The sequence below is a fragment of the Arctopsyche grandis genome, chromosome 3, assembly GCF_051622035.1.
Source record: "Arctopsyche grandis isolate Sample6627 chromosome 3, ASM5162203v2, whole genome shotgun sequence".
NCBI classification, from domain to species: Eukaryota; Metazoa; Arthropoda; class Insecta; order Trichoptera; family Hydropsychidae; genus Arctopsyche; species Arctopsyche grandis.
Window position 1 is genome coordinate 1,204,561 of NC_135357.1, and position 19,188 is coordinate 1,223,748.

The 19,188-nt window shown below is 32.7% G+C and overlaps 1 protein-coding gene and 1 long non-coding RNA gene across 2 annotated transcripts in view; one reads left to right on the plus strand and one right to left on the minus strand.

Moving 5' to 3' along the window:
* The window catches only part of LOC143910004 (uncharacterized), an 805,996-nt gene that overhangs the window by 407,590 nt on the left and 379,218 nt on the right, over window positions 1–19,188 (minus strand). The gene's annotated exons all lie outside the window — the stretch shown is intronic.
* wat (waterproof) overlaps window positions 3,946–19,188 on the plus strand; it is a 43,283-nt gene continuing 28,040 nt past the window's right edge. Inside the window, exons 1-2 of the mRNA XM_077446750.1 lie at window positions 3,946–4,047; window positions 6,268–6,403. The gene's annotated coding sequence lies outside the window, so the exon portion shown is untranslated. The remainder of the gene's footprint in view (window positions 4,048–6,267; window positions 6,404–19,188) is intronic.

A 19,188-nucleotide genomic window follows, 5' to 3' on the forward strand; every position in this document is an offset into this window, starting at 1 on the left:
AGAAGTGTAGCCGACCATACCTATGACGAATTTTGAAGGAAATAAGTATGGGTAAATCCCATATTGCTCCTTATAAAGCAGTCTGAGAAATCGTCTTTGGATAAGTTCAAGTCTCATAGATAAAGATTTAGTGTAAGGATTCCAGATCATAGAGGCGTATTCCAAGATACTCTTAACTAGAGCATTGTACAGCAATCTCAAAACAGCGGGTTTATGGTAGTGTCGAGAATTACGAAAGACAAACCCAAGCATTCGTGAGGCAGAGCAACACACAGAGTCGATATGAACCGAGAAATTTAGGTCACTCTGGAATGCAACCCCAAGATCAACAGTGGAATCGATGCAGTTCAATAAAGAGTTACCAACAAGATATGGAAAGGTACGATCGGGGGTGGATCTGGATCTGGAGTAACACATAACCTTGCACTTGGAGACATTAAGAGGCAAACATTTGGTTAACGACCAATCATGAAGAGCATTAAGATCATCTTGTAAAAGCTCACAAGAACGTTCAGAATCGAGACTCAAATAGAGCTTTAAATCATCAGCGTATGTTGCTGGTAATCTTTTTCAAATGATTTTAAATGCGCTGTAACTATTTCGAGCAATTTTATTGCGGTACAAGATTCGTTCATCCGGACTAGCACCAAATTGTACGAATTTTCTGTTGCGGCACTGTGAAGATTTATATTTATATATTTTTTTGTTCTGATACTGGTCCATTCATCTAGAGTCAAACTAAAGCGTTGATTATTTGAGATTTTTTTCCAACAATTCGGAAATCACTTCCGATTTTACGACTTCATAATGTCTGTAAACCAGTTTCATGACATCACTTTCATTTTTGGGCAATTTATATCCTCGATATGTTATCGACTCCCTGATGATTTCGGATTTAGTTATAGCTCTTATGGATATTCCATCTAAAGCGGCCAATTTTCCAACAGATTCTTCTAGACTTTTTCGATGGATAAAATTAAAGAGTGTCTTCTGTTTTGTAGCGGGATTTTCAACCACATAATTAATTGACGTGTCACTCTCTCGTTTTTCATTTGGATATATATATACTACATATGTGTTTTAAGATGCTTTATTAGTGCTGATGTACTTGAATTATGAATAGCTATTTCTGATTTACAAACTTTGCAGCTTGCTTTATTTCGTGTTTTTGATGGAGATCCTGCTACTGGCAGCAGTGTGAAATTATCCCAAACTTTCGATGTTTTCTTTTGTAACATGCTTCACTAAAAATATTCAAAAAAATAAAAATAATTTAACGATCATATTCTAAATAAAATATATGTATACTATGTATATGTATATGTATACTGAATATAATAGTATGTTTTCTCAGAAGTCACAAGTCGTAAAATCAAGTTCTCGAACAAATAAAGTCATATATACATATGTATATGAATCATGCACACGCAGAATCACATACATATTTGGATATTTTCAACGTATCAACTGAAAATCATTTTGAATTTTTACGTTAATACTCGAAATTTGAAATACCCGGATCCGGCGGGTTTTTAAGGCCGGGTTCGGGTCCGGTTTTTAAGAAATTACCCGGCCGGAACCGGGTCCGGGTCGGGTCGAGTCCTGAAACCCTAGCCACGATACGTTTAGTTGAGTTTTTGAATAGTTCTTGTGTAAAAAATACGTTTTTGCACGTTATTTGAATAATTCCATGAGCGTAATGTCGCGTGAGTGATTTGTACCGTGAACGATTTGTCGCATGAGTGATTTGTCGCGTGAGTGATTTACCTGTGAGTGATTTATCTGTGAGTGAGTAATGTCCGTGAGCGAGTTGTCATGACACCGTTCGACAGGACATTTTGAAACATTTCTTTTAATTTTTTTTAAATTTAATAACTTATATGGATTGTATATTGATAAACTGCAGAAAGTGCAGAATAGAGCAATGCGTGCAATTTTGAATGTGAGGAAACGTAAGAATGTTAGAAGTACATATGTTAGATGAATTGAAATGGTTGGATATCAGAAACAGTCTTAAATAAAGCACTTTAAAATTTGTATATAAGCTAGACAAGAATCTATTACCCAAATATTTTAATAATTATATAGTTAGGAATAGAGATTATAAAACTAGAAAAAGGAATAAATTAATTATAGGCATAGTAAAAAAAGCAAGAACTGCAGGAGGTGTCTTTCACAGAGGTGTTAAAATCTATAATGCCCTTCCTGAGAGCATTAGAAGTGCTAATAACAGTGGTGCTTTCTTGAAGGGTGTTAATGGATACCTTTGTGGAAGATGATGTACATAATTATATAAGTTTATTATATCTATAATTATATCTACTCTCTTCCATTTGGGCCTCGCTGTGATTTCATTTTTATTTATGTTTTGTTTTATTTTATTTTACTTTTTCTTTCTCCTTTGTATATTTTTATATACTATTTAATTTTGTTCAGTGTAAACAAAGAATGGGATTTATGGATTTTATTTTTAATTTTTACACTTTTGTTATTTTTTTTCTCTCTGAATGATGTATTATTTTCCTTTTGTTACTTTTTTTTATTATTATTTTATTTTACCATGTTTTCTGCTTTTGCTTTTTTCCTTTATTTACAGTTTACTTGTTTTTATATCATTTTTTTATATCTTTTTCAAATGTAGGCTATTGTGGCGCATTAGGTTCTTCCTGTAATGCCACAATGGTCCAAAACTATTTAATAAATAAATAAAGTTTAATAAAATGCAATGTTCGGTATTATATCATATTATGGTTACTAATTAAAGTTTTGTTAATTATATTTGTTATTTTTAATTGTTTATTTTTAAATAAATAAATAAAGACCTATGTACATACTTATAACTTTTCAATAATATTGTTTTTCTTATCTATATATATATATATATATATATATATATATATATATATATATATATATATATATATATATATATATATATAATATATTATTTATATTTGATTTTGATTTATAAATTCTTTTTATTATTACGAAATTATGTTCACAATACATCTTATATATATATATATATATATATATATATATATATATATATATATATATATATATATATATATATATATATATATATATATATATATATATTTTAATAGCTACTGATCTACTGATCATTTTCTATTTTACAATTAAATCTAATTTGGTTAGTAATCATAGTATTATATTATTCTAATGTTAATCTACAGCATAATAGAAAAAAGAGCTATTTACAATCCTATATTATTTATCGGTCTTCGTGACGAGACAGAATGTTAAATGACAGATATTAAAAGATATTAATGTGCGCGCGCAGAATACGGGAGGAAAAGCATGTTCCTCTTGTTCCTGTTGTATCCTGCTCACGCAAATTAAGTGAGTATGTACGTGAGTATATACCGTTTACCATGCACCATTTTTTTATCTTTCGACTTAAGATCTTTCGATTTTCAATCTTTGCCTTCCGATATTTGCGTTTTCTGTCATTTAACATTCTGTCTCGTCACGTAGACCCATTATTTATATGGGTTTTTAGGGATTGCACTATCTTTTGGAATAAAAAGTTATTATTATTATATATGTATATAGATTGCACACTAGAAAAGTGAAACTTAAAAAAAATGTATAGGTTTTGATGTATCTCTGAAAAATTTCGTACAATGTTTCAGATCAGTTACGATCTACGGTGCGTAAAGGAATTTTCACTTTCATATACTACTTACTACGTACTACTATATACAGCGATCTTGGGCAGATAATTTAAAAATGAGTCGAAGGATTCTTCTGACATTCTCCGAATCGTCTTTGGCAATCCCCGGCTAATGAAGCCGGCAAAGTCCACCAGCAAGGATGTTCAAATGTTGTCGAAGGGAATGACGCAGCTCGCACGTCAACGGTTGTCCGTTAACCGTTCTAGTGACGCTCAAAAGTAGGTCTTGAATAAAAGAGGTGTCCGGAGCGATTCGGCAGTCATACGGTTGTCAGACACCGAAGTCGACGAAGCAGACCGGAATTGAAGTCTTCGTAAACGCACGTTTCCTCGATCGACGAAAATCGGTCGGTTATATTTTGTATTTAAAAAAAAAATTTGAAAAATTAACACACTCAATTCCGGAATGTAGTAAATGTAGTAAATTAACGGATCGCTTTTGTATTGGCCGATTTAAGTGGGTTAAATCGTCAACGTTTCCTTTCAGTGAAATAACGGAGGATTTTCGCGCGTCCTTTTCCTATATACGTAAAGTGCAGTTAAAATCGTATTGTGCTAATTTAAAATATGCAATAGACTGTTTTTAAATGAATGCTCGCTTTTTTGAAATTATGTAATTGAGTGTTTTTATTTTCATTTGATCAAAATTTTCCGACATATTAGATGATTGCTCAAGTTAATGCCCGTTTACTGTTAAAAAATGTATGAAAATCGGGCATGAACTTTTGCAATAATTCTATACATGTAAAAGGAAGTAGTAAATTTTATTGTTTAGTAATTGTTTTAATACTGATATAGATTTTTAAACGCTCTCTTACCTATTGTGATTATTATGCAGTTGTCGCTATTTATTTTCTTTATTAGATTTTAGAAATGGAAGTAGGAAATGTTTAAAAATACTGAAAAAAAGCCTTTTTTTTATTAAAAACATCTAATTTGAATTAAAGTCAATTTTTTAAGGATGAAAATTAAGAATGCTTTTGGTGAACGCTTGTATTTTGATTTTTGATATAAAAATTGTATGTAATTGAGTTTGCTTTCAATTTAATTTGGTTAGTATTTTTATTAATAAATATTCAGAGGATTGTAAATTTATACAAAGCAATTATTTAAACAATGATAATTACTCCATTAGGTCTTTAATGTAAATATCCATTGCTTGGTGCATAAATATTGTATGTCCATTATTGAATTTGTATCGATTTTTATGTTTGTAGATGCCGAAATAATTCAGGTTTTTCCTTTGAAGGTTACTTATATCAATCTAAATATCATCTGATATAAATCTGAATTATTCTAGCATCTACAAACTTAAAATTTGATACAAATTCAAAAATGGACATACAATATCTGTGCACCAAGACATCGATATGTTAATGTAACTAAGCTATTATTCGTTTTCGTAACATTTTCAATCATTGTTTTAATTATAAGATATAATATAAATTATTAATATGATAATTTATATTTTCCGATATTAATTGTCAAAAGAAAAACACAATATTAAATGTTATTTTTAATATTATTAAATAAAAAGCATAACAATTATGAACAGAATGAATCCAAAAATAGACTGAATACAATAGTGATTAATCAAATATAAATAATGCATCGAAATTCGACTTATTATACAATTAACTAGAATGGCATTTTGCAATGAAAAATAAGAAATATCCAATTTGAAATTCAGTGACATAATAATGCAGTTAAATTAATTTGAATAAATTAACCGAAACGCTGAGCGATAATTGAGGCACAATCAGTGCATGAGATCGTAATTTATCAGTCGTAAATATCATAAATGGTAAAATATCAAAACGAGAAGTGAATCGTATGTACATTCAACGAAATGTGACAAATTTTGATTGAATTGGTGAATTCGATTTTGCATACGTTTTACGTAACATAAAATCACAATTAAATTTTTGAATAATTACTACGTATTTGAATCGGTTTTTCTTACATAATCGATCGGATTATATAAATCTCTTTTTCCGTTTTAGTGTCTTTGAAAGAGTGAACGTAATATTATACCTGCGTATACAGGTTGTTTCAAACTAGATGTGTTTTCATTAATCGTTTTATTCTGTGGAAAATTAGCATACCTATCTTGGAAAAAAAAATCGAAAACTCTTTAATGGTTTATTTACAAATAATTAAACATAGCTAACGCTTGCTTTTCAAACAAGACAATTCAAAGAAAAATTACGAATTTTCCTTTAGAAGAATCACATGAATAATTATACTATGTATTACAAGAAAAACTATTTTTTCAAGCATTATTTTGAATCATAAAATAAGGACTAACAAAAAGCCACCAATTTCCAGTTGGGGCGATTGTCAAAATGTTTATTACCTTTGTTTTTTCGCTAAGAAAATCTACAATTAGGTATAGGCACTATTTCATGGTACTATAGGCTACAAAATGTCCTGAAAATTTTATTTTTTTTCCTTTCCTTTCATCTAAGCAACGCTGAGTAATCCGGAAAATTCCCGTCTTCCCTGAAGTCCGGTTTCTTTGATAGACCATTGATTTCATAACTTACCTGTTGCTTTGTTCTTTACAGACTGTGTTTGAAGTGCTTCATGTGACCACTTATATCTACTCATATCTAGCAAGTTTTAAAATATGCACGCTTGAAGATTTGATTGGAAGAAGAAGAAGAGGAAATAAAAGACTTAAGCACTCGGTCATAATCTGTGGTGAGTTGTACATATGTTACGCTTGCGTGACCTGAATTTCATGAGTTATTTTATGGCGCGCCTATTCGAAATTCGAATAAGTGTTAATTATAAACTCTCTTTCGCACGTCTCAAAAAAATAACACTTTTAATTTCGATTTAACTTATAATCGTACATTGAAAATTGACACTAAAGTGTTCAAGCTTTATTTTCATGGCTAAGCCATTGGATGTTTTCACGAATTTTAACAGTATCATAAAAAAAATTGTGGTTTTTTGTTGACGTACACAAACAATAGCTCTGACATGTTTATTTAGATATAATAGTTTAGACTTGTAGTGGTTGTTGATTAGAAATGTTACCCCGGATATGCACAAAATGCAGGCGAACTTGTGCTTATACAGAACATTCTAATAACGTTCGTTCAAAACTTTATAAATAATATGGTATAATCACAATTACATACAAGACGCGGACGCGGATCGGTGTAAACTCTCCTTTACAGTTATTCAATAATATTAAATTCAAGGTTATATTGCGACAATGTTATGTGTGAGCATTTCTCATTACAATTTCTCTTTTGTCTTTTTTTTATTTGATTGGTCATATGCCTGCTTGTGTATGTATTCAAAGCAGGTTTACAAAAAGGAATTTTGAGGTTGTGAAATACCCGCATATACGTAAATAAGTGAAATATGTCGAAATTTTTGTCATGTTCGGGTTTTTTTTTTGTTGGGTTTGTTTCTTGTCCACTCGTCGATGTCACCGATAGGAAAATTCGTATCGCTTTGAAAATATTGAAAGTCGAAATGAATCTTACATTATAAAGCTGATTTCAACTACTAAGCACATTTTTATATGATTCACATTGAATATAACCTATGATGTATTATATAATAGATAGAAGAATTTTACATGTCTTTTTTTCCCACAGAAGATGGTCTGAAATTCTAAAAAAAATATTTTTCTTTCAAATACTAATGTATGTAATAATCAATAAAAATATATAAACATTTAAATTTATTCACATTGCAATACTTCCAAATAATACGATTGCATTTCAGTCAAAAAATCTCAAGGTCGAAAATTTCTTAAGAAAGCAATCTATTGCCATTTCATATATCTATTGGAATATAAAAAAGTTTCATCGAAAAATTTAAAATACGATCATCATTTTTCATCATTCACCATCCATTGCTAGAAGAATGACCCCCCAGCGCTTTTCTCTGCTCTGAGCAATACTCATTAGTCGACATTTTATTACATTTTCCAAACCAATTACATCCAATTACATCCTTTACTTACATAATGTTACAACCTTTTAGTGACAACACATTATTTTTCTCATATCATATTATCACTCAACGATCCTGAGTATATTTGAGTATATTTTCCGATTTTTTTTTTGTCTCCATTTTCCACTTTTTTTTCAACTCGAACTCAAAACCCAAAAACGTTGGTGTGAACTAGCCATTATGATGTACGATGATCGGCATATACAAAAAGCTCATAATTATTTGTCGTGTATCAAGTGGAAAGCTCCGTAGAGCGTACATACATATGTGAGTGTTGTGGTTTGACAGGTGCATTATTACTTCGACAGCGTTAGTTGGACGCGTCTCCGACTTTGAACCGGTCTTTCCGGTTTAAAGTTTCACTTTCCGGTTGTTGTTGTCCGACCGCCCCTCTCCTCCACCTCCCCCACCCGAATCTCCAACTGTGAAAATGGAACCCCGCGGCGTGAAAATAAATGCCCGCGAACGGTACTCACATTTGCGGCCATTTTCTATGAAAATACACACTTTATACTATGCATATGCATACCGTGTTACGTCAAGCACCTTGTCATTTTAAAAACGCAACTTTTTGCGCAATCTGAAAAGTGCGTGGGTGTGTGTGGGGTTGTGCAATATCATTGCGCAATACATGACCGTGAAAATGGATTCCAATGTGATGTTACTTAACGCTAATTCGTTTGACGGGTTGGGATTTAACACGTTCATGGCGTTTGTCAACCGCTCTCGATGATGTAGGTCAGCGGTTGCCAAACTTTTTTGATTCAGACTGTCATTTTGCATTGAAATTTTGGGACTTGAACTTCTTGTGTAGATTTGGAGTAACCTAAAGCTTTAATGGGACCTACTGACTAAGCGATTAGATTTCTTATCAAACGTTTCATCCTTTGTTTAATCTTGTAGTTGGAAGTTTTACAGCTTCTTTACTCAAATATTCGACATTTATTTTATTGGGTTTCAATATTGACATATTGATATTTGAGCGCTTTCAACAAATTCTTTATTATACATACGTACATCAATATTTCGATCAATTAACTTTAAAATAGGATTATTTAAATCTATGTACATATATATATATATATATATGTTACACCGAATCCGTGAAATTGTCTATTACACGCATTCGGCAAGAGAATTGCCGAATGCGTGAAAAATGCAAGCATGTTGCCCAGTTCACGGATTCCGTAAATTCTTTGGCGAATGCGTGTATTCGGCAAGAATTTGTCTGCTCAAAGCATGGAGTCGGCAAATAGACAGCAGGGCTCCGGTGTTGTTTTTAGAACTGGACAGCGTGGACAAGTGTCAAAGTGACAGCTGAATGAAGATGTTTAATTTACATATTATTATGTATAATATGACTACATACATATTTTTCGATCATCTCATATGACTTATACATAAATTAATGCCATTTTTATACATTTTGATCAATATTTTAACAGTGAAACGTATGTATGTAGTCATATTATACATAATAATATGTAAATTAAACTAAATTAAACATCCTCATTCAGCAGTCACTTTGACGCTTGGTTATAATATAACACGCTGTCCAGTTCACGCATTCGGCAAAGAATTTACGGAATCCGTGAACTGGGCAACGTGCTTGCATTTTTCACGCATTCGGAAATTCTCTTGCCGAATGCTTGTAATAGACAATTTCATGGATTCGGTGTAACATATATAAAATTGTCTCTTATAGACTCTTAAACCATTCAACCGATTACGATAAATCTTTCAGGATTTGTTGTATGCATGTCCGGAAAGCTTACTTTGAAAAAAAAACGGGGAAAAAACTCTTAATAATAATATTCGTAATTGTGATTTTACCGACGCGCAAGTTTGAAGCGCCATTGTGTAGTCAAGGAAATGTGTTCGTTGGTAACCACGTTACCAGTTCGTTTATGACGACATGACGTTGAAGAAACGTTAGTTGAGCTCCAACAAGGAATTGTATGCCTTATTTTGGCATTGCAACGCATGCCGGGTTCAGCTACTTATTAATATTTAATATTTATTTATTTTAAAAGTCAATTAATAACGCCTTGTTTCATTTTCGAGATTTTTAAATAGGCGAAAAATAAAAATAAAAACCTTTTTTCGAAAGAAAGGATTCTTACTAAAACACCATTGATTTGTTTTACATTAATTTATATTCTTTTGGATACCATTTGAATATACATACATACATACATACATATGTTATTATATATTGTTATGTTATAAGCCATTATATATTGTTATTATATTATATATGTTATTGTCATTTCAACTTCTTCTTTCGGTTCACAAATTCACTTCCACCTAATTTTATTTTTATTTCTATCTCTCTTTTGTATTAAAATATACAGTCGATTGTACACTTTAAAAATCTACATTAATCAATTTACATATAGAATCATCGACTTTGGTATTCTATCTCAAGGTATATACTTAACATTCCAAATGTTGAATTAAAAGTTCCACTTTGAACTTTAAATCCCTAATATCAAATAAATCGAGCTTTTAGTTTATTTAATTAATGATTTACTTGATTAAAATCTAACAAAAGTCTATCTAAGTGTTGAAAAGAAAAATGTAAGTGTTAAAAAAAAACAATTTTTCATAATAAGGCTCTATACTTGCTTGTTATGTATACCTTTTACCTTTGATTCTATGATTCTATGATTCTATTATGTGGTTAATAAGGAGACAAAGAATAGGCAGTCTTCAATTTTTATAAAGAAGTTGACGTGATACCAACAATATCTTATGTATGTATTTTCAAAGTTACTGACCCATTGATCATTATTTATTTTGTACACTCGCCTTTACAGATCGCTCCAAAGCGACGAGTGTATTAATACAGACCAAGAAACATTACATTTTATATAAATACATAACAATATCAATACATACCTTTTGATTCTATGATTACTCCTCACAAGAGGATTCAACACACATAAATCGAATAGTAAAAATGACAATTAAAAATAAAAATAATAGAGGCAACATTCGTGTGGACAATCTTCTTGTAGGAAATAATACGTTCACCACATATTTATATATTCAGAATCATCATCAGACATCTTATCTAAAATTAGGGGAAGTTTTTGGTGTAGTTTTGGTGATGAATGGCATGCGCTAGATAGCGACAAATATCAGCAAACGACCACATGCTAATACTTTATAGTCTCATTTCTTCCTTTGTGCTACTGTTGTGATCCTTTTACGCCCGGTTTAGGATCAATAATCGCTCCAAATCGAACTATACTATCACTCGACCGGTTTTTTTTCTGTCTGTTAACCCCGGACGTGCGTAAGTCGACCGGTTTCCGGAAGCTGCGTGGCATCACGGCCGTGTGCTGTTGCGCAATCGCCCACATAATCTCACCACTAGTCATTATCATTTCACCAACTTTGTTGTGAACTTCGAAAATATCTTATAACGTCGATTTTCCATTACGTCAGTGCCGCTAGAATAGGTTTACCGTCTGTGCGTGCTGCTACAAACGCGTTTAGTACCCTGGCGGAAGTGTCCAGCTCTCTATATGAGCTCAAAATCGTACACACAAGTACCTAAGCTGATAACTGCAAAGAGGACAAACACGTCGTTAAACTATGTATTTTTCAAATATAGATGCAAAACAAAGGGATATTAATTTTTGCACGGCTGTAAAATAAATTACACGATATATGTACATCAAAACGAAATTGAATGTCAAAATAACATCTCCAAAATAGCAATCGGGGTTCGCCTGGCAAATCAAACGTCAAATTGGTTGCCAGCAGCAAAAATAAAATTTGAAGTTTCAGTGAAATCATAATCAGATACATTTTCACTGGCCCACTCTCCTCATGGTCCACTATATGTTTCGATTTGGCTTTTTTTTAAGCCGCATGTGTGAGACTGGATGCGGAAGCAAACGCATCGTAATATCTTAGCAGCCAACAACAAGGTTAGGTTAGGTTAGGTTAAGTTAGGGTTGGATTTATTTTTGTTACATTTAACGTTTGATCTGGCGGGCGTACCCCGATTGGGTCGTGCGAGCTATTTTATAGAGCGGCACTCTTTTTATTTGCAGGGCGAAATGTTTTAGAGATGGTCATTTGCATATTATGTCGTGATAAATACCTAATTTGTCACGGGGAAATAGGGCTATTTTTCCGGGCCGATGAATGGCAGCCCAAAAAAAATGCTATTTTCAACTTTTAAAGTGTGATTATATATCTAGCGTTATGTTTGTGATGAGTTTTACGCTATTTGGAATGCCAGCGAAGCTCACGCATACGATGAGTGATTTATTTATTTATTGAAAAATCAACAGGCCTCAGATGTAGGAATTCATAAAAAAACATCTGAACCTAATTATAGAAATTTACAAAATACATAATATATCTAGTACATATAGACAAACAAATGAAAAAGAAAATAATAAAAACTAAAATTTGACTAAATAGGACAATGTATAATCAAGGGTTTGCTACAAATTATTGCAAACCACCCAGCTGCATGCTCATTTCGATTGAATTTCAGCATGTACGAAAGACGAGATATTCATGGGGTTGCGCAGATGACATTTCGATGTACATTGATGATTGGCAATTCTTAAAATTAAGTTGGATCTTTCTGGCAAGTTTGAAATGGCAAAAGCTGAGACAAAAGTATGAAATAATCATGCACCCGCTTGGTTTGCAATCGTTTGTAGCGCAGGGCATAATCAAACATAAAGTGATATAATATAATTGGATATATAGAAATAGAAATATAAATGGATTAATCAATCAAGACTCTCCTGAAGGCAGTCCTGAATTGATGTAAGGAAATACAGAATAGATCAACCCCATTCAGCTCCCCGTTAAGCATACGATAAACACGCTGTAACATATATGTATGTAGGAATATTTTAGGTTTTGAATGGATTAAGTGAAAAGAGTGCAACTTGTCTAGAATACCTAATTGGGATCTTGAAACCAGCCTTAATCAGTAATTCGGAACAATCAAGGAAGCCATTAAGGGGGTATTCTAGTCTAGAGGCATGAATTTTAGGTATTTTTTCAGGTGCAATAAAAAAAAACAAAAAATATTTTTAGTAGCAATTATTTTACCAAATATTTATTAATGTTTGAAGAATACATAGAAAAAAAATTCAAAATTCAAAAAGTTACAGGCTGGGTCTCAAAAAAATGGTGCGCCCTGGTTGACACGATTCCAACCCTCCTAGTATTCCAAAATCAAAAAAGCAAATAAATTATTAATTCAAACAAATGCTGCTATGGCATGAACTACGGAAAAGTCAAACAAAGGCTGTTTGAAATAAAAAGTCTATTTTTTACCAGCTTTTTTTGACTTTTCCGAATTTTTTAAAAATAGTAAAAATTATAATTTTGTCATAGTTCTAATTCATGCGATAGAGGAATGTATAGAGAAGGCTCACACCAAATATCAAGTAAATTGGTCTGATAGAACTTGAGATATCATGTCAACCGTCTCGAAAAAGTTTCGGGTTAACTTACGCGCCGGTCAGATGCCACGTCACTAAAGCAACTATATCTCCGAAATTAATTTGAATTTTGAAAAATCCTCTTAAGAACATATTCTTAAAGGTTTAAGCTTTGAAAATATGAAAGAAAAAAATCGATTTCTTCAAATTTCGAGACTAGAATACCCCCTTAAGGAGCTTTAAAAATAATGTAGCATCAGTGAGTCGTCGCCTTACAGAAAGATTGGTTTTTAAAAATATCGGGAACAGTACATAGTAGGTATATACATAGTCTAGCATTTGAAATGTCAGTGTTGGATTAAATGCCAGACGTGTGAAAGCCGAGCTTTACGTCGTTCGGAATCGGTTTGATTGTGCGTTGGGACAGTTTTGAGTTTGAGAATGTTTTCGCGTTGCGTCAGTTGGCAAGCCCGAGTGGCGAAATTGGCATATGAGCGGTGCGTTGTCGAAATGTCAATAAGAGAGTACACAAACGGTAATGAGGACAATGTGCAGAAGAAAAGCGAGGAAGAGGAGCGAGAGAGGCTTTCGTCAAACCAGAAGTGCCGGAACTCGTCAAACACTAGCCACGATTGTGCAATCGTGCCACCCACATTACACGTAATGTTAACCCTCTCCACGCTAATTTGATTGATTGTCGAAAACTCGGTTCAACAGTTCACTACTCTTCGAAGCCACTGCTTGAGAATGGACGAGGTGCTGACTTCCTTTCCGGGTGATGCTTTCGTTCAAAATTGGAATCCATCCGGTCGTCGTTGGAAATTTTTTAACACAATAGATTCCCACTAGAGTTTCGTCGTTGGCCAGACCTTGGTCTATCGAGGTCGATCGTTTCGTATCACAATTTGGCAATTTTTCTGATTTTCATTGGCAATTTTTCTGATTTTCCTGTAAAATTGGCTTTTCCCATCCAATTTTCTATTGCAAACCTTGAGTTATTGTTATATCTCGGTTTTCGCCAGATTTCTCTCCATAGATTTCTCTATGGATGATTATTGAATGTAAAAATTCGTATTGTTACATGAAAAATGTTATTGATCGTATTGTTTACGATGTATTATGAGCATTTATAAGAATTGTAAATAGGTTTTTGAGCACTTTTTCCTAGTATGCTGTACAATAACATTAGAATTATAATACTATGATTACTAACACATTTAAATTAAAATTGTAAAATAGAAAATGATCAGTAGATCAGTATCTATTAAAATAGATATAAGATGTATTATGAACAGAATTTCGTAATAATAAAAAGCAGTTAAAAATCAAAATCAAATATAAATAATAAGTGTGGACTTCTTGAGTCGTTGAATAAATGCTGTGAAGCAACTTTGGCCTTTAATTTGGATCCTGAACCCACCCCTACGCAACAATAGTTTATTTATTTATTTTATTTCAATTGATCATGCACACTCGCCTAACAGATTGCTCCAAAGCGGCGAGTGTGCTGAACAGGTTAGGACTCGAGAAATTATATATTACATATATTAAATACATAATTATTACATATGCACATACGGGTTGGTGCATCCGCTCTAAAATCGCCAGATTAACAGAACGGCTGCTTTAAATGCAATTCTCATCTTCTCGAATGATAGATTGCACAACAGATGACGGGTAACAGATGCAAGTATTAAAATGGTAATTATTAAAATTGAGTTGGATCTTTCAGGCGAGTTAAGGCAAGATAAGATAAGGCAAGATTCGATAAGTTCCGAATCTTGCCTTATTAATAATCTGATCTGTGCACATTGAAAGGTCACTCGTCATCTGATGTGCAATCTATCATTCGAGAATACGTGAATTACGTTTAAAGCTGCCGTTCTGTTAATCTGGTGATTTTTGAGCGGATGCACCAAAACCCGTATGTGCATATGTAATAATTATGTATTTAATATATGTAATATATAATTTCTCGAGTCCTAACCTGTTTAGTACACTCGCCGCTTTGGAGCAATCTGTTAGGCGAGTGTGCATGATCAATTGAAATAAAATAAATAAATAAACTATTGTTGCGTGGGGGTGGGTTCAGGATCCAAATTAAAGGCCAAAGTCGCTTCACAGCATTTATTCAACGACTCAAGAAGTCCACACTTAACCACTGCTCACTCCAGAATAATCTGATCTACCGTGTGTATCTTCTTATAAAGGGGGATTTCTACGTTCCGCTGCAATATGCTCGGCGGCTGACTAATTTGGTTTTCGAGACGACTCGTGTCACCATTTGAGTATTTATATATTGTAATAGCAATATTGGAATTTAACAAGGATTGATAGATCTTTTGCTGTAAAAGTCTTGGGTCATTGCCTCGACAGTATTCTTTGAAACTGATGTCCTTCAATTTAAAATTTAACTACTACCTAAATCATGATTTTTAAATGCTTTTTATTATTACTAAATTATGTTCACATTACATCTTATATCTATTTTAATAGCTACTGATCTACTGATCATTTTCTATTTTACAATTTTAATTTAATTGTGTTAGTAATCATAGTATTATTATTCTAATGTTATTGTACAGCATAATAGGAAAAAGTGCTCAAAAACCTATTTACAATTCTTATAAATGCTCATAATACATATAATACATAATATTAATTAAAGACTCTTTAAAGTCGATGATCTAAAGCAGATTGTGTTTTGGTAATCTGTGTTTATACCTGAAGGGTATAGACATTTTGTTGTAATCACCAAGACTCTCACAAGTGTGTTAGTATGGTTATTAGTGATTTTATCATATAATCTAATGGTTAGTTTGTTAGTAATGTCTTTAACAAACGGAATATTATATATGGCATGCAGTTTTTTCAAGTTAGTATATATGGGTGTATTATAAATTATTTTTAGGGATTTATTTTGTATTACTTGGAGCTTGGAAAGGTTAGTATTCGAGGCGTTGTACCATACAGGTGAAGCATAGGTTAATAATGGTAATATGAGCGCGCGATATAATTTTATTTTATTTCGAGTTGATAAAGAACTATGGCGATTAAATATTAGGTATATTGAGGATATACCCCGTATCGCCTTGCATTTAGCTGCTTCAATGTAAGGTGCCTATTTCATTATTTAACCGTTTTGATTTGAAAGTGCGAGATCCTTCGAAAGTGATTGCTGACCTTCATAAGTTGACGGCAAAGGAAAAAAAGAAGACCGAATGGTTTAAGATATTGATTAATATAAAGAATAATTAATAGCTTTCAAGCTATACTAATACGTTAACGTTCAACAGTTCAACGTCCCTAACCTCTAAATTGCAACAATTTCTCAAGAATGAAAGCTGTTCCATGACTTGTTCAACCGATTGCTTCCGTATTAAAACATCTTCTGTGTCCTTCTGGGTCTTTTATATACATATGTACCTCTTTGTATTGTAGTCATTGTTTAGGCGTCCTGAAAAAGTGCCTCACCAGCTCATCGGAGATCACTCAATATACAAATGATCAGGATTCATCTAACGGAAATAACTACGCATGACTTTCATCAGTTGGATCGAATTGGAAAGAGTGAAAGTACACCACTACCACATCTATCACACAATGGGACGCTCTCGCTCACTTTCGTGTCGACGAAAATAACGGTTAATCAGTCATAGTAACGACAAAAAAAAAACCGATTCCGTTTCGATTCAGTCAACTTGGACTTGGGTTCAAGCAACGGCCTTGACTGAAAATGCCAAAAAATGCTAATTGCGATTTTCATTCAATATTTCCGAGGCGAGCGTATTAGAATGACTTATGTCAGTGTGTCACTGGGCTAATGGGTCATTCGAGTGCCATTGCATGTTTGCTATACATTATGAAAACTTTTTTTTTGTTGATTATATGCACTTATATCATCATAATGGCCGTATCTTTGGGAAATATTAAGATCGAAAAAAAGGTGTCCGATTTGTGATGTTTAGCCCGAGCAGAGCTGGCGACAATTAACCATAAATGCACACGCTCATGATAAAATAGTAGAAGTAGTAAATAATTATTTATGTTTAAGTCAATTCATTGACATGTCCGGTAGTAAAGAAGAAGAAATTAAGAGACGTATGAAATTAGCATGGAGTGCATTTGGACGAATGAATGCGGGTTTTAAATCAAAAATACTACTTTTTCTGAGGAAAAAGATCTTCGATCAATGTGTTTTGCCAGTGATGACATATGGATGTGAAACTTGGATGTTGAACGCCAAGTTCAATGCACTCAAAGAAGTATGGAACGTTGTATGCTTGACATAACAAGGAAATACAGTAAACGGAATACGTGGGTGAGAGGTATGACAAGAGTTGTGGATATAGTGGATAGAGTGAAGTGGCTAGAATAATGGACGAAAGGTGAACAAAAGAAGTGCTTGAATGGTATCCGAGAGAATGCAAAAGGGCAAAAAGAAGACCGCAGGGAAGATAAAGGTAGACGAAATTAGGAAAGTGTGTGGAGTGAGATGGATGATAGTTGCGCAAAACAGAGACGAGTGGAAGCGTCTTGGAGAGAGCGTCTTCATGATGTCACGACAAATCACTCACAGACTTTACACTCAACGGCGTTACGCGCACGAAATTTCACTCACGCGAGAACTGCCTCACGGTCATTATACTCACAGATAAATCACTCACGGAAAAAATCACTCATGCGACATTTCGCTCACTGAATTATTAATACAGCGTACAAAAACGTTATTTTTTGTACAATAATTATTCCGAAACTCAATTAAACGTATCGTGACTAATTAACACACTATTCTATCACAGATAAATAAATAAAATATACACAAACCAGTTTAATCTCAATTTATTCACAAAGTACAGATTATGAGAATTTTTTAATTCTTCATATTAATGTAATTTAATTCTTCATATTAATGTAATTTAATTCTTCATATTAATGTAATTTAATTCTTCATATAAGTGTAATGGCCGTGAGACAGTTGTCGCGTGAGTGATTTGTCGCTGAATTTCGTGCGTGTAACGCCGTTGAGTGTAAAATCCGTAAGTGATTTGTCGCGGAACCGGCCTTCATCCAACAGTGGATAGTGAATGGCTGTAGATAATGATGATGATGACACACGCCCAAGTACATACAAATACAAAAACACATATATTTCCGAATCTCGAGCCAATCACCACTTTTTATTACCAGATTCGTGTTCACTGGGCATATATCTATAAGAAAAGTCATATTTCGTCTCTGAAACATTTTAAAAGTTGTCATTTGTCGAACAGTGTATCAGAATTTTTCGATCGACAACTGTATTCACAATATTACATTATTATAGAAAGTGTTTGAAGATCGATTTATAGATTTTAAGAGTAATCTGTAAGTGTTTCAATTTTTCCAAAAACAAAGATATTGAAGAGTATTTTCAATTGGAATTAATCGATCTTCAAGCGAATGATGGTTTGAAGTCAATATTTAAAAATATTGTTAATTAAATTTTATTGCAACATATATTGGAGGAGTCTGATTAACCAAAAATAAATGCATTTTTCCTTTTGTAATTTTAATGACAAGTGTTCATTTTAATTTTGTGATAATTTCGAAACAAATTTTGCATTCTTCACTGTATGTTAATTAATGGATAGAACTACTCCACCGATCGCCTTAAATTTATTATTATTATTTATATACATATTTATTTATGTATTTTTTTTTATCTATATATTATTTATATATGGGCGTTGGATTGCAGCAGATTTCAATATTCTCCCTATCGTTTGCAATTCAAGTTATTACTATTATTATATCGATTTTGATTGCGATTTCGATGACGACTTTTGTTGTTTGTTATTATTATTATACATCCAACTCTTATTAAATGCATGTATCAATTCTTTTTACGAAAAAACCCGTTGATATATCAACGGGTACAACACTATACGTAGCTATTTACAATATGTTGCTCTTATACACATGTATGTACATGAAATTGGATGTAATACTGTCGCCATTGTAACCGGTTGTATGAATGTACTTATCGGGTACATATGCAATGGCTATATTGAGTATTTAGTGCGCTAGAAGCGTTTTAGGATG